The following is a 21,178-nucleotide window of genomic DNA, read 5'->3' as shown; positions in this document are numbered from 1 at the left end:
CGGTGCAGTGCCACCTTTCTCCCCCTGGGAGAAGGCTGCACCCGGTACACAACCTTCCCTACCCTCTCCAGGGCGCTGCAGAGCCCCACTCAGTGAGTGTCCAACTTGGGGCATCTGCCTTTCTTTCTCAGCGGGCTGTAGACCCAGACCAGCTCCCCAGCCACAAAGTGCCTTCCCCGGTGTGCACGTCATAGTTCCTCTTCTGCCTAACACCTGCATTCACCAGCTGCTCTCTGGCGAAGGTGTGGGCTGTCTCCAGGCGGTCCTGGAGTCTCCGGGAATACTCCAGCCCCGCGGGAACAGGAGGGCCGACCAAACGCCATCTCTGCAGGGGTGCGGATCTCTCTCACCAGCATGAGGAGGGCAAGTGTGCAGGAGGTGGAGTCTTGGACAGCGGCGCGGCATGCCATGAGGACCATGGGCAGGAGCTTGTCCCAGTCACGCTGGTTTTTGGCAGAGACGATGGCCAGCTGCTGTCCAAGCGTTTTGTTGAAGCGCTCCACAAGGCCATCACTTTGAGGATGGAGAGGAGTAGTGCAGGTCTTGTGCATACCCAGCCTCTCAAAGTTTCTGCTTTGGTCGCTGTGGATGGACTCCGCAGCTCCAAACCTGCTGAATATCCCCGCTGTCAGGGCGTCGACGATGGTCTCTGCCTCCTGGTCAGGAAGAGCATAGGCCTCGGGCCATTTTGTGAAATAGTCCATGGCCGTGAGCACCCAGCGGTTTCCACTGTCTGTGGTGGGGAACGGCCCAACTACATCCACTCCCACTCTCTCTATGGGAGCCCCAACTGGGAACTGTTGGAGCTGAGCATGAGAATAGAGGGCCCATTCTTGCTGTGCAGTTGTCACAGCAGCGGCACAGACCCCATCCTCCGCACACAGCTCTCTCTCATGGCTCAAATGCTCAAAAGTAGCTGGAGCGTTGCACAGGCCGAAGCACAGGACCTTGAACTGCCAGTGTCCTCTGTTAGTGGAGAACGCAGTTTTGGCTCTGGCCTCTGGGGAGAGGGACACCTGCCAGTAGCCGCTACGGAGGTCTAGTGAGGAGAACCAGGAGGACCCCCTAACCAGGTCCAGCGACTCATCAATGCGTGGTATGGGGTATGAGTCCTTCCTGGTTACCTCATTCAGCCGCCTGTAGTCTGCACAGAACCTCAGCTTGCCTCTCTTCTTAGGAACCATGACGACTGGTGCCGCCCAGGGGCTGTCTGAGGGCTCGATGAAGTTTGCCCGCTGCATCTCCAACACAGCCTTGTCTGCCGCCTCCTGGCCTGCCAGCGGGATACGGCGGGGACGCATCTTGATAGCCGAGCATCACCTGTGTCGATCTCATGCTGTACCAGATGAGTCTGACCCACCTCTTCCTCACTCAAGCTGTCTCTGAATTCAAACAGCAACTGCCACAACCGTTCCTGCTGCTCGGGGTCAAGACCAACACAGTTCTTCTCCCATATCTCCCTCACTGCAGACAGCGTCCTCTCCTCTCCCATCTGAGGTAGCTGGGCTGGGGGGGCGTGGCCCCGGCTCCCGGAGGGATGTGTTGTGGAGTTAGCTGGGGGAATGTAACACACAGCCGTAGGTGACAGAGCGGCTGGGGAAAAGTCACACACAGATGTGGGGGAGGGGGGGCACCCATGAGTCTCTGCTGCTTTAACTGTTGGTGTAAGGGGGTTGTTGTGTTGTGTGAATGTGACATTAGTGAGGGCCATGGTGACTGCCGCCCTCCCTGGAAGCTCAGTGTGCCCCCATTTAGGTCTAACTGACAGCCTGTGCTCCTAAGAAAGTCCAACTCCAGGATACAAGGGTCCTGCACAGCCGCCACCCACACAGGATGACGCACAGTCCTGCCTCCTACTGTCAGAGTCATTATTCTCTTCCCTTTCATGGGTGCCAGCTCACCTGTGACTATACGGAGCTGCACAGTTGTGGGCTCAAACTGAGTCCAACCTGGCACAATATCCAGCCTCACCAGGGTTACTGTGGACCCAGTGTCCACCAGGGCAGAGCTGGGCACCCCCTCCACAGTGACAGGGACATGACAAAAGTCCCCAACACAGGTCCGACCCACCACAACAACAGGTTCCATCCGCCTACACTCGTCTGCTTCTGGGGGGGCGTGGAGCCTTGCTCCCCCGTCTGTGCCGGTGGGCTCCTTCTGGCGAAGGTGGTGGTTGGGAAAGAGAGCCAGGGGCCCGCACCGCCCCGTCTATGAGTACCCCAAGCCGTTTCCCTGAGCTCTGAGGGACATGGGGCAATCCCGGCGCAGATGGCCTGGCTGGCCACACCCCCAGCAGACCATGGGACCATGTGTTGCGTGCCACCTGTAGCGACACAGCACGAATGAGTTCAGTCATTTCAGCCACCCATGCAGGCTTTTCTGGCTCTGGGCTGCTCTGCCATGATAGTCAGCTTGCTAGTAGCTGGCTAACTTTTATCCATGTTTTTACTTCTGACGCCAATCTAATGACCTGGCTAGATCATAAATGAGCAATTGTCCAGACAGAGGTTTGAGTTGACGAATTCCTGGTTTATTTTACCAAACTCAACACAGGCTACTGTTTGGCCGTAGCCCAAGCCAAATAAATCAAGGATACCCGTATAAAACAACCGTGACCACCTCTTGTTAAAACCAGATGAAAGAGAGAGAACAATGGCTAAACATGGTCTTAAACTAGTGGCTGGCAACGTTCTTATCCCTTGCTTGCTAGATAGCCAACTATGGCTAACTTACAGTCATGTCAAACAGTGCAGCCAGAATACCAGCAAAGTAGCTGCATTTGCATTTGTTCAAGCTGTTTTCTAGTGACATTTATTTGGATACATTCATAACAATGAGCTAAGGATGCACGATTTCGCCTGGCATAGAAAATGTGGTCTCTCATCAGGACACTGTTGTTCAGAGGAGCTAGCCAACAACAAAGCTAACACAATCACTTCAAACTGAAGCTGGAAAGATAGCAAACTAGCGGCATTTCATTTTGTTTTACCTGTTTTCTATTGACATTTCTTTGTATATATCCATAAAAATGATGCCAGCTGATTCATGATTTCGTCTGGCTGAGAAAAACTGCATGCCTGTCTGTCTCGTCCCGACTCCCGACACTTCATTACTATGGGACAGCTGGATTGAAACAATGTTGCAAATGTCGGAGAGACAGACAGTAAGGTTTATACAAATCTCTGCTGTTGAAAACCAAATGCTAGTCTAAAAGAAATGTGAGATAATGTCTAGATACTTTTTATAGTGGATATCAAGTTTATAAATTGCCTGGCTGGGCTGATGAGACAGTGAGATGGAAAAGAGTAAATAGGCATTTAAATGTCATAGATTTAGCCGGTGGTAACTTGGGGAATAGACACCGGCTGGAATGCGGTTTTAACCATCCAGGATTAGACCCACCGTTGTACAATAATGAGTTATAACAACACCCCTGCCAATATATCCTCCAAACACTGGCTTCTCGGGCATTATCACTTAAATGTATCCATCAATCCAAAGAAAGGATAGGCGGGAGCTAGAAAGCCTGTCGTGCCGCTTTGTGGACAACTACTCCAATTGTTAGGGCGGAAAGACATATCTTGTCAGTATATCCATAATCTTTGCTTCAACCTAGGGGGGCAAGGTGGAGCTATAGAGAGCAATAGTAATGGCGTCTTTTTGTAGGCACTAACTCCACCATGGTTCTTTGAACAAAGCTTATGGGAAAATGAATGGAGTTTTTGTAGGGTTTTTGGATAAATGCCAAAATTAGGTCTGTGGTAAACACAGGCTTAGAAGATTTGTTCTACAGTATGAGATAATCTTCATCAGCTAACGTCACTTTTTGTGAATTCTGAAGGATTTATGGAATAAATAAAAACACAATGCTCATAAAAGCTTCATAATTCCTAAAAGTTATGTTAACTGGCTGATACTGTCTCTGTCACGAGTTGCTAAGCCAGAACCCAGAAGCAGACCAGGACAAGGTAAGTAGAAACGAAGGTGAGTGTTTATTACAAATTCAAGAGTGATGCTGAATAATCCGGGGAACAGAGCGGGCGGCGTTGATTAGTTGTTGGGGGTGCAGTGGTTGATCCCATCCTGGGTCGGCAGCCGCCGACCACCAGGCAGAGGTTGGATGAAGGTTCCGGACGGGTGACTGCAGATGGAACAAAACGGGGTAAGTAAGCAATAAACCAACACGGTGCAAAAACAACAAAACTAACGCTAGGCTCAAAGACTGATACTCTGGTAAACCTACTGTTCATGGCTAACGATCCGGCAGGGACTGGATGTTAGGCCAGAGCCTAAGAAGGGTGATGATCAGGACCAGGTGTGCAGATTGCTGATGGGATGCAGGTGCGGAAATCAAGAGAGCTCCCCGGAGCGTTCCCGAACCCTCGGGAAACTGGAGATCACGAACAGAAAAACTAGTCACCAGACAGGACCCGACTCAGACTGCCGGGATCGTTACAGTACCCCCTCCGACGAACGCCACCGGGCGGACTCCCGGAGCGCCAGGATGGAGGCGGTAGAAGTCACTGATGAGGTCAGCATCTAGGACCTGTCGCCGAGGAATCCAACTCCTCTCTTCAGGACCATACCCCTCCCAGTCCACGAGATACTGAAACCCCGGCCCCGCTCGTCTGGAATCCATGATGCGACGCACCGTGTAGGCAGGACCACCTCCGATCATCCGAGGAGGAGGAGGAGGAGGCGGAGGAGGCAACAGAGGACTGAGGAAGACAGGCTTGAGGCAGGAGACATGAAAGGTGGGATGGACTCTGAGCGTCCTCGGTAGTTTGAGTCGAACTGCCACTGGATTGATCACCTTCTCCACCACAAACGGACCAATGAACTTCGGTAACAACTTCCTAGACTCAGTCCGTAACGGAAGATCCCGTGTGGCCAACCAAACCCCTATCTCCGATGGTATAGGTGGGAGCGGGGATCCGGCGACGATTCGCCTGGAGCTGATACCGGTCCGAAACTCTAAGGAGTGCCTTTCTGGCCCGATGCCAGGTCCGGTGGCAACGACGAATATGGGCCTGAACAGAAGGCACTGAGAGCTCCTTCTCCTGAGAAGGGAACAGGGGAGGTTGGTAGCCATACAGGCACTGGAAGGGAGACATCCCAGTGGCAGATGTAGGGAGAGTATTGTGGGCATACTCAACCCAAGGCAACTGAGAGACCCAGGAGGTGGGGTTGGAAGAGACCAGACAGCGTAGCGTGGATTCCATCTTCTGGTTGGCTCTCTCCGCCTGACCATTGGATTGGGGGTGAAAACCAGATGTGAGACTGACTGTAGCTCCAATGGCCAAACAGAAGGACTTCCAGACAGCAGAGGTAAACTGAGGGCCACGGTCGGAAACGATATCACTGGGCAAACCGTGGACCCTGAAAACCTCCCTAACCAGGATCTCGGACGTCTCCGAGGCAGAGGGAAGCTTGGCAATTGGCACAAAGTGGGCGAACTTGCTGAATCTGTCCACGATAGTCAGAACGACCGTGTTCCCCTCAGAAGCGGGCAACCCAGTGACGAAGTCCAGGGCCAGATGCGACCATGGTCGCGGGGAATAGGAAGGGGGTGAAGTAGTCCCGAGCTGGGCCGATTGGTACTCTTATTCTGCGCACACACTGGACAGGCAGCAACAAAACCCCGAGTATCCTCGGCCATGGCAGGCCACCAAAAACGTCTGCGAAGAAACGCCATTGTCCGAGCCACGCCAGGGTGACAAGCCATCTTGCTGGCGTGGGACCATTTGAGGACAGCAGGACGAACCGACTCAGGCACAAACAACCGACCGGGTGGACCGTTACCGGGACCGGGCTGAGTCCGAAGGGCCGCCAGCACCTCCTCCTCAATCTTCCACATAACTGCTCCCACAACGCAGTTCCGGGGGAGAATTGTCTCGGTCTTGGACCCACTCTCCTCCGTCTTGGAGAACATCCGGGACAAGGCGTCCGCCTTGCCGTTCTTAGATCCAGGTCGGAACGTCAGGGGAAAACTTGAATCGTCCGAAAAACAACGCCCACCTGGCCTGGACGGGAGTTGAGACGTTTAGCCGATTGCACGTAAGCAAGATTCTTGTGGTCAGTCCAGACACTAAACGGTTGCTCCGCCCTCCAACCAGTGGCGCCACTCCTCCAAGGCAAGTTTCACCGCGAGAAGCTCCCGGTTACCCACATCGTAATTCCTCTCCGCAGGCGAAAGGCGACGGAGTAGTAGGCGCAGGGATGGAGTTTACTGTCCGTGGAGCATCGCTGCGACAGGATGGCGCCAACTCCCACATCAGACGCGTCCACTTCAACGCACGAACTGACGGGCCGTGTCCGGTTGAGAGAGAATCGGTGCGTTGGTGAATCGCCTCTTCAAATCCAGAAACGCTTCGATCCGCCTCCGGATTCCACTTGAAGGTCCTGATACTGGAAGTCAAGGCAGTTAACGGAGCGGCCACACGGCTGTAATCCCGGATGAATCTGCGGTAGAAATTCGCAAACCCCAAAAATCTCTGGAGCTGCAATCTCGTACCGGGCTGGGCCCATTCCAGAACCGCTCTAACCTTCTCCTGGTCCATCCTAATCTCTCCCCTGGAGATGATGTACCCGAGAAAGGATGTCGTGTGGGCGTGAAACTCGCACTTCTCGGCCTTCACGAACAGGCGATTCTCCAACAATCGCTGCAGAACCTGCCGGACATGCTGGACGTGGTCGGAAGGTTCCTTCGAGAAGATCAGAATGTCATCCAGGTAAACAAACACAAAGAGACCGATCATATCTCTCAGGACGTCGTTCACCATACTCTGGAATACCGCTGGAGCATTGGTCAGTCCAAACGGCATCACCTGATACCGAAGTGACCCATCGGTGTATTGAAACCCGTCAACCACTCGTCCCCCTCTCTGATCCGGACCATGTGATACGCATTGCGTAGGGTCTAGCTTGGTGAACACCGTAGCACCCTGTAAGGAGTCGAAGGCAGAACTCATCAAGGGCAGGGGATACTTGTTCTTGACCGTGATGTCATTCAACCCCCGATAATCAATACACGGTCGAAGAGAGCCATCCTTCTTACCCACAAAGAAGAATCCTGCCCCAGGGGTGATGACGAGGGACGAACGAGACCAGCAGCTAGGGACTCCTTGATGTAGGTCTCCAAAGCCTCACGTTCAGGTCGGGAGATACTGTATAACCTTCCCTTGGGGTAGACAGCTCCAGGGAACAGGTTGATGGCACAATCATATGGTCGGTGGGGAGGGAGTGACAGAGCCTTCTGCTTACTGAAAACTTCCCCCAAATCGTGATATGTCTCGGGAACCAGGGACAAATCTGGGGGGTTTAGCCTCAATCACCTGACTGGGAACCGAATGGGGGCAGGCAGTCTTGAGACAGTTAGCATGACAATCAAGGCTCCAACTCGTTACCTTGCCCGTCACCCAATCGAACGTGGGATTGTGTTCCTTCAGCCAGGGGTATCCAAGGACCAGAGGAACATGGGAAGACGGCAGAATGAAGAATGAAATCATCTCAGAATGATTCCCCGACAACCGCATCTTAACCGGTTCAGTCCTCATCGTGATACGTGCCAGACTACTGCCGTTCAGAGTGGTCGCTTCAATGGCTTCCGGCAATTGCTCCTTGGAAAGCCCCAGCTGTTCCACCAACTCGGCATCAAGAAAGCTTCCATCGGCACCTGAATCGATAAAAGCGTTAATCGCTAAGCTCTGATTCCTGTTCACAAGGGTAGCCGGGAAACGGGGTCTGACAGAGGTACTGAGAGGTTGAAACTGGCTCGCTAAAAGTCCTCCCAACTTTAGCGAGCCGGGCAGTTTGACGACCGCCGGGAACAAGTGGAGATGTAATGTCCCGAGCTACCACAGTAGAGGCAGCAGTTGGTCTTACGTCTATGTTGACGCTCCTCCTTGGTTAACCCGTGCCGCCCCCACTTGCATGGGTTCAGAATCGGGAGAGAGGACCTCTCCACTAATCCTTTGTGGTGGAGAATGATCGACGTGTTCTGGTCCACCACCCGACCCGACTGGGAACTGAGAAGCTGATCGATTGGACGGACCCCATTGCTTCTCCTCCTTCGCTCTCGGACTCGATTATCCACCCGAATAGACAAGGCTACCAAGCTGTCCAGGTCACTAGGCTCCGGATAGGAGATCAACTCATCCTTGAGCTGCTCCGACAGACCCTGGTAAAAGGCCGCTTGCAGAGACTCCTGCTCCACCCACTCTCCACAGCCAACGTCTTGAACTCGATCACGAAGTCGGCCACGCTGCGAGTTCCTTGGTGAAGCGAAAACAGGCGCCTAGCTGCGTCCCTCCCTCGGACGGAATGGTCGAAGAGCTTCCTCATCTCGGCCGTGAACCCCTGGTATGAAGCCATGCAGGGGTCTTGTCGTTCCCAAACGGCTGAAGCCCACTCAGCGCTCGACCACGCAGCAACGCAATCACAAAGGCTATCCTAGCCTTGTCTGTGGCATAAGAGTAGGGCTGTAGATCGAACACTAATCCACACTGCATAAGGAAGGAACGGCATCTTCCCAGCTCCCCTCATATCTATCCGGCGTCGGAACCTTGGGCTCACGGAAGGACACAGCTCCAGAAGCGGCAGGCGAGATGGGTGAAACCGGTAGTGGATCCTCCACCGGAAACTTGCGTTGGTTCTGGACCTCCGTCAGACCGGTAGAAAGGTTCCGAACTGACAACGCGATCTCCTGTAGTACCGTGCTATGATGGCCCAACATCTTCTCCTGATGGGTAATGGCATGGCGAACAGAGTCCAGGTCCGCTGGGTTCATTACTGGCCGGATCGTTCTGTCACGAGTTGCTAAGCCAGAACCCAGAAGCAGACCAGGACAAGGTAAGTAGAAACGAAGGTGAGTGTTTATTACAAATTCAAGAGTGATGCTGAATAATCCGGGAACAGAGCGGGCGGCGTTGATTAGTTGTTGGGGGTGCAGTGGTTGATCCCATCCTGGTCGGCAGCCGCCACCACCAGGCAGAGGTTGGATGAAGGTTCCGGACGGGTGACTGCAGATGGAACAAAACGGGGTAAGTAAGCAATAAACCAACACGGTGCAAAAACAACAAAACTAACGCTAGGCTCAAAGACTGATACTCTGGTAAACCTACTGTTCATGGCTAACGATCCGGCAGGGACTGGATGTTAGGCCAGAGCCTAAGAAGGGTGATGATCAGGACCAGGTGTGCAGATTGCTGATGGGATGCAGGTGCGGAAATCAAGAGAGCTCCCCGGAGCGTTCCCGAACCCTCAGGAAACTGGAGATCACGAACAGAAAAACTAGTCACCAGACAGGACCCGACTCAGACTGCCGGGATCGTTACAGTCTCATAGAACAAAACGTGTCAGATCTCATAAACCTGTGTTAATCTCAGACCTTATTTTTGGCATTTATTACAAAACCCTATTCTTTCCATTCATTTTTTCCCTTAGGAATGGCTGAACGAAGCAGAGGTAAATCATTTCAGTTTTTTAGGACTACAAGCAGGCGAGCTCTATTACCAGATTGATTACACCTGTCAAATCATCTCAGATCTCCACAAGTGCATAGGGCGTAGGTTTTAGGGGATGATTTGTCATTGAGCCAGGCTGGGCACCACTTCTAAATTGATTGATTCTAAAAAAAAATATGGACCTGTCATGCCAAATAGTGTCCCCCTGCCAAAAAGTGTGTCCCCCCGCGTCACAATGGGATTCGATGAGTTCTAGCTCCTGTTGCTAGGGCTGTTGCTAGAACTTGCCAAATTCTGACCAGATTCCCTAATGAACCAAACCATCCGTTGCTATTCTGGTTGCTTGGCTCTATTTTACCTCGTAGGGGTCGCGAAGGAAGGAGACACTCGCTCAGTCCGCGCAAAATTATTACCTCAGAATTGCTCTCCAAGGACGGTGTTTTTGACTGTGACAACCTGCTGACTACCTGCTGCTTCAGAGGACAGAAAAGACTGGAAAGAGAACACTCTTTCTTTACCATATATTTGCCTTTATGTAAGAAAATATTGTTAAATAGAAAGAAATAATTTAAGCTGTTTTTAGATTGACGTTGCTAGCTACTGTCCTTATTTACCTCAGCCTGCCTAGTTAGCTGGCCAGCTGACTAGGCTAGCTGACAAGCCAGACAGTTTTATTTAGCTAACTGTACTGTAACTGTTATTGTAACTTTCTGTGTGTATGTAACTTGCACTTCAATGGCATTCCTCGAGGAGATTTTATTTTGTCTTTCCAACCACGCAAAGTACTATGAAGGCAGCACTGATCTCGACAAGAGGCGCAACATTCAGAGAAATTCAGGGTAACGTTAAGCAGTTAACTTGTTTTAGATAACTGGATGGATTTAGCTATGTACAACCATTTTTCAACAACCATTTTCCATCTAGCTAGTTGGTCATCTACAAGTTGCTAGCTATACATATAGGTCAGTGGAGGCTGCTGAGGGGGGATGGCTCATAATAATGTCTGGAATGGAGTAAATGGAATGGTATCAAACCATGTGGTTGATACCATTCCATTAACTCCATTCCAGCCATTATTATGAGCCGTCCTCCCCTCAGCAGCATCCACTGATATAGTTATATACATATGTCTGTCATATTGAGGTATCTAGCTATGAGTTAAACCTGATCAATCAGGATTTATGGTAATTCCAAATGCCCTTAACTACGTGGGGGAGGGAGAGAGGAAGGAAGTGAGAAAGAAAGGATGAAAGAGAGAGAGGTGGGAAGAGAGTGGAAGACAGAGGGAAACAGAAAGAGAAAGACAGCAGTGCAAATGTACTTAGACTTTGGTATTTCAACAACTCTTCTCTTCCAACTTGTTAGGCAATCATATGTACCTACGGAGGAAAGATGGACAGCCACACAGGATTTTTACTAAGGAGGAGAAGGAGGCCGTGCTGACCGAGATGCATGCTGGCCATTTCGGAGTGAAGCGCATGATTGCCAAAATCAACCTATGCTTCTTCTGACGGGGAATTGTCAAGGAGGTGGACAGCTGGGCAATTGAAATAACCTTTTGTTTATCAATCACATTCTATTATATCCGAAATTATTAGGATTTCAATGAATGTCATATCAGAGAGCACACAATGTTTCAATGTGTCACTTTTAGCTTGAAGGTCAGTACCCTGTCTAGCCTGCCAGAAGTTTGAGAGGGCAAAGACTGTGGCGCCGGAGTTGAAGCCCATCAAAGTTGTTTCACCATGGAACATGATCGGTGTCCCAATCCAAATGTTGCCCTGATAAGTTGTTTTGTAATGGTTGCTTTATTTGACCACAGTTCAATATTATACACTGCTAAAAAAAATTAAGGGAACACTTAAACAACACAATGTAACTCCAAGTCAATCACACTTCTGTGAAATCAAACTGTCCACTTAGGAAGCAACACTGATTGACAATAAATGTCACATGCTGTTGTGCAAATGTAATAGACAACAGGTGGAAATTATAGGCAATTAGCAAGACACCCCCAATAAAGGACATGTTTTGCAGGTGGTGACCACAGACCACTTCTCAGTTCCTATGCTTCCTGGCTGATGTTTTGGTCACTTTTGAATGCTGGCGGTGCTTTCACTCTAGTGGTAGCATGAGACGGAGTCTACAACCCACACAAGTGGCTCAGGTAGTGCAGCTCATCCAGGATGGCACATCAATGCGAGCTGTGGCAAGAAGGTTTACTGTGTCTGTCAGCGTAGTGTCCAGAGCATGGAGGCGCTACCAGGAGACAGGCCAGTACATCAGGAGACGTGGAGGAGGCCGTAGGAGGGCAACAACCCAGCAGCAGGACTGCTACCTCCGCCTTTGTGCAAGGAGGAGCAGGAGGAACACTGCCAGAGCCCTGCAAAATGACCTCCAGCAGGCCACAAATGTGCATGTGTCTGCTCAAACGGTCAGAAACAGACTCCATGAGGGTGGTATGAGGGCCCGACGTCCACAGGTGGGGGGTTGTGCTTACAGCCCAACACCGTGCAGGACGTTTGGCATTTGCCAGAGAACACCAAGATTGGCAAATTCGCCACTGGCGCCCTGTGCTCTTCACAGATGAAAGCAGGTTCACACTGAGCACGTGACAGACGTGACAGAGTCTGGAGATGCCGTGGAGAACGTTCTGCTGCCTGCAACATCCTCCAGCATGACCGGTTTGGCGGTGGGTCAGTCATGGTGTGGGGTGGCATTTCTTTGGGGGGCCGCACAGCCCTCCATGTGCTTGCCAGAGGTAGCCTGACTGCCATTAGGTACCGAGATGAGATCCTCAGACCCCTTGTGAGACCATATGCTGGTGCGGTTGGCCCTGTGTTCCTCCTAATGCAAGACAATGCTAGACCTCATGTGGCTGGAGTGTGTCAGCAGTTCCTGCAAGAGGAAGGCATTGATGCTATGGACTGGCCCGCCCGTTCCCCAGACCTGAATCCAATTGAGCACATCTGGGACATCATGTCTCGCTCCATCCACCAACGCCACGTTGCACCACAGACTGTCCAGGAGTTGGCGGATGCTTTAGTCCAGGTCTGGGAGGAGATCCCTCAGGAGACCATCCGCCACCTCATCAGGAGCATGCCCAGGCATTGTAGGGAGGTCATACAGGCACGTGGAGGCCACACACACTACTGAGCCTCATTTTGACTTGTTTTAAGGACATTACATCAAAGTTGGATCAGCCTGTAGTGTGGTTTTCCACTTTAATTTTGAGGGTGACTCCAAATCCAGACCTCCATGGGTTGATAAATTTGATTTCCATTGATCATTTTTGTGTGATTTTGTTGTCAGCACATTCAACTATGTAAAGAAAAAAGTATTTAATAAGATTATTTCATTCATTCAGATCTAGGATGTGTTATTTTAGTGTTCCCTTTATTTTTGTGAGCAGTGTATACTGTGTGTGTGTGTGTGTGTGTGTGTGTGTGTGTGTGTGTGTGTGTGTGTGTGTGTGTGTCAGTATCCTTAAAAATATGAAAATCTGCATACACAGATATGGGTAAGAATAAAGTAATCTTCTCTCTAACACTTAAAATGTTAGGGGTGGACCTCATCGGACCCTTCACGAATCCAGGAATGGCAACAGCTGGTGTCTGACGGCGACCGATCACTTTACCAAGTGGGTGGAGGCGATACCCATTAAGGTCAGTAAAGGAAGAGAACATGCTTAACTCTAAATTCCCTCTGTAACCCATTAAAAAGGGTGCTTGGAAGCAAAAATAGATTTTCATTTTGTATGATACCCATCAAGGACAAGACTGGCGAGACCACCTCCAAGGCGATGATGGACATCTTCTACACCTACGGTTCTCCTGAGGTCATCTTGAGTGACCGAGGTCATGAACGCTGGAACAAGGTACGGATGTTATAGGTTATATTCTGTCACCAATGGTTTGTTTTATTTATTTTTTACAATTTGTTTTTGTTTTTCCATGGTACATAATCAGACATATTTCAATATCTTCCATTGTCAATAGATATCGCTTTCCTACCCCCTCCTCCAGGTTTAGTGAATGGACCAACCAGACCCTCAAGACTGCCATGGGCAAGTCCCTTGATTTGTACCAGGAAGGGTGGGAGAGCAACCTGAAGGTAATTCTCTTTGCACACAACAGCATCCAGGGGGACCAGCTTGAGGTAGGCTATACCTTCCAAACGTGTTGAAAAGTACATATCTCCCATTTATAACCCTGCATTAATCCATCAAAGTTTCTCACAGTAAAGTTCAACCTGTGTGTTTGCTTGTTTACGTCTCTGTCTCCTACCCTGTTCCCTTTAACTCTGCTCCTGTTCTCCAGGACCAAGGGGTTCTACCCAACACCCAGATGTGGATCCACGTGATGTCCTCCATTACCAACCAACCACCCTCCAACTTTTCATTACATAATCTACAGCTACTGTTATTGTCATGTTGTCATAAGAAAGTTTTCTTGCTCTATCATACTGGGCACATAATATGTGAGATACACAGATTAACTAAAAACACTAGCACTGCAAACACTCAGAACAAAGAGAGCAGTAGTGCCTGGACTTTGCAGTCTCCTTCTTCAAGTCCCTCTTCCGAGACTGGCTGCCTGTTGAGAACAAGTGACAGGCAGAACCTCCCACCCACACAGCAACCGCCGCCTCAATATTCCACACATGAAAATTGTTTATTTTAGTCTGATTGCCATGTGAGTGTACAAAAAATCTGTGAAAATAAAATCTTAAATATTGCCAGGTTGGTTTTCACAGGTGTTTATTATTGTAAGTTGTAAGGTATCCTTTGATGGTATTTATTTGTTCCACATTATTCATTGTCTAGGACCTACAATAGATACATATATATTCAACCACAAGGGTGTACTAATGAACTATGTGAGATATAATTTTTTTTATCACTATAGAGGGCTACTGAAATTATATTATTTCAGTGTAGATAAGGGAAGGGCAGGTTAAAATAAAAACACGACAGCCAGACAAGTAGTGTATGAATCAAACATATTTGCATATGAATGGAGTGGAAATTAGCTGACTTCGTGATCTGGAAGGTAAGTAACTATAATGTGTCAAGCAGACTACACGTTTTCTTTGCCATGTCCGAAACGTTGCAGTGTTTAAGACATGGATTTCATGTTGTAATGTTAACAAGGGACCCAAAAGAAGTTCGAATTAATGTTTTCATTTTATTAGCTAAACAAAACTTGTTTACACAGCAAAATTGTCGCGGAAATCAGCCTTGTTTGCATAGCGATGATGAAAATAACGTAATTTAGGCTGTAATGATCTCCAAAATTCTAATCATTAGGTCGTCACACCGTTGATATAGCAACGGACGCTAATAGTTCATTGAATCCCATTGTGACGCAGAGGGGGACGCTATTTGGCCGGGGGACATTATTTGGCATGACAGACCCTTTAGGCAGAACCTTTAAAAAAAATACTGAACAAAAATATAAACGCAACATGTATTGTACAAGTGTTGGTCCCATGTTTCATGAGCTGAAATAAAAGATCTCAGAAATTTTCCATATGCACAAAAAGCTTATTTCTCTCAAATTATGTGCACAAATTTGTTTACATCCCTGTTAGTGAGCATTTCTCCTTTGCCAAGATAATCCATCATTACACAGGTGCACCGTGTGCTGGGGACAATAAAGGCCACTCTAAAATGTGCCGTTTTTTCACACAACACAATGCCACAGATGTCTCAAGTTTTGAGGGAGCACGCAATTGGCATGCTGACTGCAGGAATGTCCACCAGAACTGTTGCCAGTGAATTTAATGTTTATTTCTCTACCCTAAGCCGCTTCCAACGTCATTTTAAAGAATTTGGCAATACGTCCAACCGGCCTCACAACTGCAAACCACGTGTAACCACGCCAGCCCAGGACCTCCACATCCGGCTTCTTCACCTGCGGTATCGTCTGAGACCAGCCACATGGACAGCTGATGAAAGTAGGTTTGCACAACTGAAGAATTTCTGCACAAACTGTCAGAAACCGTCTCAGGGAAGCTCATCTGCGTGCTCGTCATCCTCACCAGGGTTTTGATCTGACTGCAGTTCGACATCGTAACCGACTTCAGTGGGCAAATGATCACGTTCGATGGCCACTGGCACGTTGGAGAAGTGTGTTCTTCACAGATGAATCCCGGTTTCAACTATACTGGGCAGATGGCAGACAGTGTGTATGGCGTCGTGTGGGCGAGCGGTTTGCTGATGTCAACGTTGTGAACAGAGTGCCTCATGGTGGCGGTGGGGTTATGGTATGGGCAGGGAGGCAGGCATAAGCTATGGACAATGAACACAATTGAATTTTATCTATGGCAATTTGAATGCACAGAGATACCGTGACGAGATCCTGAGGCCCATTGTCGTGCCATTCATCCACCGCCATCACCTCATGTTTCAGCATGATAATGCACAGCCCCATGTCGGTAGGATCTGTACACAATTCCTGAAAGCTGAAAATGTCCCAGTTCTTTCATGGCCTACATACTCACCAGACATGTCACCCATTGAGCAAGTTTGCGATGCTCTGGGTTGACGTGTACGACAGCGTGTTCCTGTTCCCGCCAATATCCAGCAACTTCACACAGCCATTGAAGAGGCCACAATTCCACAGGCCACGATCAACAGCCTGATCAACTCTATGCGAAGGAGATGTGTCACGCAGCATGAGGCAAATGGTGGTCACATCAGATACTGACTGGTTTTCTGATCCACGCCCCTACTTTTTTTTAAAGGTATCTGTGACCAACAGATGCATATCTGTATTCCCAGTCATGTGAAATCCATAGATTAGAGCCTGATGGTCCGTGTGCTTATGGATAATTTATATTTATTTTCATCTCGGCAAGACCAAACAAGAGGAAATTAATAATTGCATAATTTTTCAAGTTCAAAACGAGAATTATAAAAAAATCCTATTTTCCCTTTTGCCAATTTTAAAGCCAAAAATGTTAAAATGGCAAATGCTTTTATTTCCCACTTTTCCATTTATTTCTAAATGTGATGACGGTAGCAGACAAAATATAAAAACAAGTGATTGCTCTATTTCCAAGTAAGAATTCATTTATTTTCCTTTTCATGTCTTAAAAAAAAAAGTTGTGTTCTTTTAAAGTTGGAAGATGTCAAATTGCAGAAAACAAAAAAGCACTGAAGAATATAATGATGAGAGAAAATAACGGAATTGGTTCTATTTCTCATTGCTGGTGATTTGGGTGGAGCTAAATCTGTAGTCCTGTCTCATTGGCCATATGCATATCCTGTCCAGCCTTAAAATAAGAGTTGAGTGTTAGTTTGTTGAGTTTGAGTTGTGCCAAAAGTCAGTGAAACCAAAGGATTAGGATATATGTTTGGACAATGAAAAAGAGAATCTTTCCTATTTGTAATAAAATGTGTGGGACTTTTCGTTGGAACAGACGCTCTGGCATTTCTTAAAATGTATCTTGTTCAACAGTCCAAAACATACGAAACGTCTTAATCTAAAACACAGTCAGAAATACGAATGAATAGCACGGGCTTGGAAGCTCTAACCCTGGCAATAGACTGGTAAACTCATAGGTACACTCGCAACGGCTGCCTGGTATTGTGATGCAATAATTTCCATGGTATTTTGTAATGTTTAATCAACTGATGCTGGATTGCCACTGTAATGTAGAATGTTCATTCAAATGATACTAACTGATGTCGCTCATGCAATGGAATGTATTTTTTGAAATGTCAGTTGAGTTGACTCCACAAATCACAGCACAGATTGAAGGGTACACTTCCTGGCATGGGTACACTCAAAATGGCTGCCAGTCCACCGATTATGCCATCATTGATTTGAATGGAGACACTCTTTCTATTCATTCTTATTTCTATGTTGCTCCCTTCCCTCAGGCAATATTAGGCTGTTTTTATTATCATAGTAGTATTATTATCAGAATCCTCTAAAATAATGTAATTTATGCAAGGCTTAGACTATGCTTGTATATGAGAAATGTACAAATTAGGCTAGCCTACATTGATAGAACTTGGATCTTCAAATGTAATTACTTCAAACATTTGCACAATATCAACAAATAAAAGCAAAGTGAATTAGTTTTCAATTCAAAAACCATAATCCATTTCTGCTAGCCCAAAATATCTGAAAGTTAAATTGCTGAAGCAGTTGTCGCTAATGGGACTAGAGTTTTTTCTTAAACAACAACAATACAATACAATGGGACTAGAGGTTTAAGATACTCTATTTTGCTTAAGAACTAGTTCTAAACTGAACTGTCCCTAATCTACACATTTTTACAGTAGACTATGCCATTGATGAGTTCAATACTTCCTTTATTGGTGCAGTACCACTAACGGCCTACCTTGTTCAAAGGGAACGATCTTCATGACACTTCAGAGATTGTGTCTCTTCTCAATGCTGCAGTGCTGTGCATCTAAGCATTCTAAAACAATATCATGTCTACTGCCTACATATATGTACTTGGTTCATCCACCACTGCTAATAAACAATTAGCAGCCTGAAAGGCTTTAAACAATAGAGGGAACTTCTTCACTCACTCCTCACTGGACCTATTCATAAACAGTGACATGTAGCAGGCACTAGAATAGACTCCACCAAGAACATGTAAACACATAGATCTATAATAACAAGATACATGCAATAATCACATAACCAATAGGTTTTCTATGGTGTTAAATATGGTGCGATATGGCTGTGAGATGTTCGGGCACCATTACGGATTTCAACTGCAGTGTCAGACTCAAAGTCTTTACATAGTTGCGAGGGGCACATGTGCTTGAGAAATAGAACCAGTTTGAGACCAGGGAAAACGTATCCCACTGAGAGACAACAGTAAAACAACCGTGAAAATCCACTTTCACTTTCCTTTGAAACAACTCTCGAACTTCACACTTCTACACTCACACCTACAAGTGCCTTCTTGTACTGGAGTATGAGTTAAGATGAACAACGGATCTGATGTAGCAGCGCATCCTGGAAAGTCTGTGGGTTGTAATTTATGGAATTTTCGAAGAGCACTGCTAAATCTGGATAGGAATAAGCAAAGCGCCTTTCTGCTTGGACTCGCTCTTCTTCATTTTGGAAGGGGTCCGCTCTTCTTCATTTTGGAAGAGGTCTCTTCCAAAGATCGACACCCTGGTCAAAGATGAAACATTCTCTGCCTCGTACACTTCCGCAGCTTGAGAGACACTGGGCAGTAGACACTCTGGTGTGTTCTTTATGCAGCCGTTCTCAAAACGTTTGGTATTCCTTTGCCTGGAAAGAGAGATGTCTGTGGTTAATCATCCACAACTAAAGATATTGTAGTTAATTGACACATCTTAGTAGTCAAGACTCAAAGCCTCTACTTCTGAGTTATACTGTACAGAAGTGCTGTAATAAACAATGTGGAACAAGAATGAATGCCAATGTTATTGTGCGTAGGAACATTCTACATTTCTTAAGAAACCATTTAGAACTCTTTAAAATACTTTATACGCAAAGTTGATAAATCAGTGCCTTGGGCCTCAACACCAGTCTACTGTTGTACAGAGCCAAAACAATCAGAAATATTTCAGTCTGTCTAAGTCCCTAAACACCTTAAATTCTATGAGCATTCCATGACTCCACAAGTCCGCTCACTCCAATTCGGGCAACATGACAAGTCAGATTTGAAACAGAATTTCACGGCGTTGTCCTCTATGTCTATAATTTCTTGGTCCAGTAGATCCACCAAAGCTGCCTTCATTAGGTGTGTAATTCACTCTTTGGTTGACTTCAGGCCACACCCTCTCAACACGGTGGTTCTGTTGACATTAAGGAAACAAATTAAGATTGATTAAAATATGCCATTTAATCAACTACCTCTCTGGACAATTAGTTGTGGTCAAGGGACAAACACTAGTCTAGCGCATAGAAACATACTGCACATAGGAGTCTATGTAGTAGAATGTTCAGTGCCCGAGGTCATGGTGGTTATTTGCGGTTGCCAAGTTAGGATTGGCTAGTCAGCGTTCAGTGTAGAATTTGTGCAAAGGGTGAATTCTTAGGTTTCACAATGTAATGTGAATGGAGCTATGAGACACATAAAACATCTCTAGGAAATGAATGGTGTACTGATCAGTGATGCACTGGATGCAAATTGAGACTTCTATATTGTGAGTTGAACTGAATACAAGAACCTACCCTTGTTGATTGGGTCTACAGGAAAGGTGGCCTGTCCTGGTTGTGCCTGTAGCCCGACAGTTGGTCTTCCACAAAGAGACACAAGCAAAACTCTTTCCATTTGTCAACCCTCATTTGATCCCATATTCCACAGCTAACAACTGCTTGCCTGTCGAATGAAGTAAAATTAAAATTAAAAACACACAAGACAAACTTAACTCCATAATACATATAAACATATATAAACATACAGCGAGGACCAAAAGTATTTTTACAATGTCTCATGTTTTGTTGTTTTGGCTCTGTACTCCGGCACTTTGGATTTGAAATGATACAATGACTATGAGGTTAAAGTGCAGACTGTCAGCTTTCATTTGAGCATATTTTCATCTATATCGGGTGAACCGCTTATAAAATACAGAATTTGCTGTACATAGTCCCCCCATTTTAGGGAACCAAATGTATTTGGACAAATTCAATCATATATGTATGAAGGTTGTCAAAAGTGTACTATTTGGTCGCAAATTCATAGCACGCAATGATTACATCTAGCTAGTGACTCTACAAATTTATTGGATGCATTCGCAGTTTTGTTTGTTGGTGTTTCAGATTATTTAGTACCGAATATAAATTAATGGTAAACAATGTATTGTGTCATTTTGGAGTCACTTTTATTGTAAAGAAGAATAGAATATGTTTCTAAACACTTTTACATTAATGTGGATGCTACCATGATTACGAATAATCCTGAATGAATTGTGAATAATGATGAGTGAGAAAATTACAGAGGCATAAATATCATACCACCCAAAAATGCTCTAAAGGCACTACAGACCCCCTGGTTCGATTCCAGGCTGTATCACAACCGGCCGTGATTGGGAGTCCCATAGGGCGGCGCACAATTGGACGGTGTAGGCCGTCATTGTAAATAAGAATTTCTTCTTAGCTGACTTGCCTAGTTAAATAAAGGTAAAATAAATATAAATAAAGGGTGAGCGTTTAGCATGTCTTTGGGCTATGATCTTTGTGCCTCTGTAACTTTCTCACTCATCATTACTCACAATTCATTTGTCTTTCTCTTTTTCCCCATACAATTCTGATAACTCCATGAAATACATACCATTCCAATTTACAATATCATTTAAAAACAAAATACCCTTTTCAAACATATTATGCATAAATGCCAAGAGTGTGCAAAGCTGTCATCAAGGCAAAGGGTTGCTATTTGAAGAATCTCAAATGTAAAATATATTTTGATTTGTTTAACATTTTTTGGTTACTACATGATTCCATATATGTTATTTCATAGTTTTGATGTCTTCACTATTATTCTACAATGTAAAAAATTGTAAAAAAATAAAGAAAAAACCACGAATGAGTAGGTGTGTCCAAACTTTGACTGGTACTGTACATTAGATCGTTCTTGAATAAGTTCCTCCAGTTCTTTTTATTTTTCCTCTAACTTATTTTGTATCTCTGTAGTACAGTTTTTATTGCTATCTACCTGTACTATTGATTAATGTATTTCCCTTGTTAGTCTTGTCTCTTTAGACAGAA

Source organism: Coregonus clupeaformis, chromosome 13, assembly GCF_020615455.1.
Source record: "Coregonus clupeaformis isolate EN_2021a chromosome 13, ASM2061545v1, whole genome shotgun sequence".
In the NCBI taxonomy this organism is placed as follows: Eukaryota; Metazoa; Chordata; class Actinopteri; order Salmoniformes; family Salmonidae; genus Coregonus; species Coregonus clupeaformis.
The sequence above is the reverse complement of the archived record's forward strand: the minus strand, read 5'-3'. Positions refer to the sequence as shown.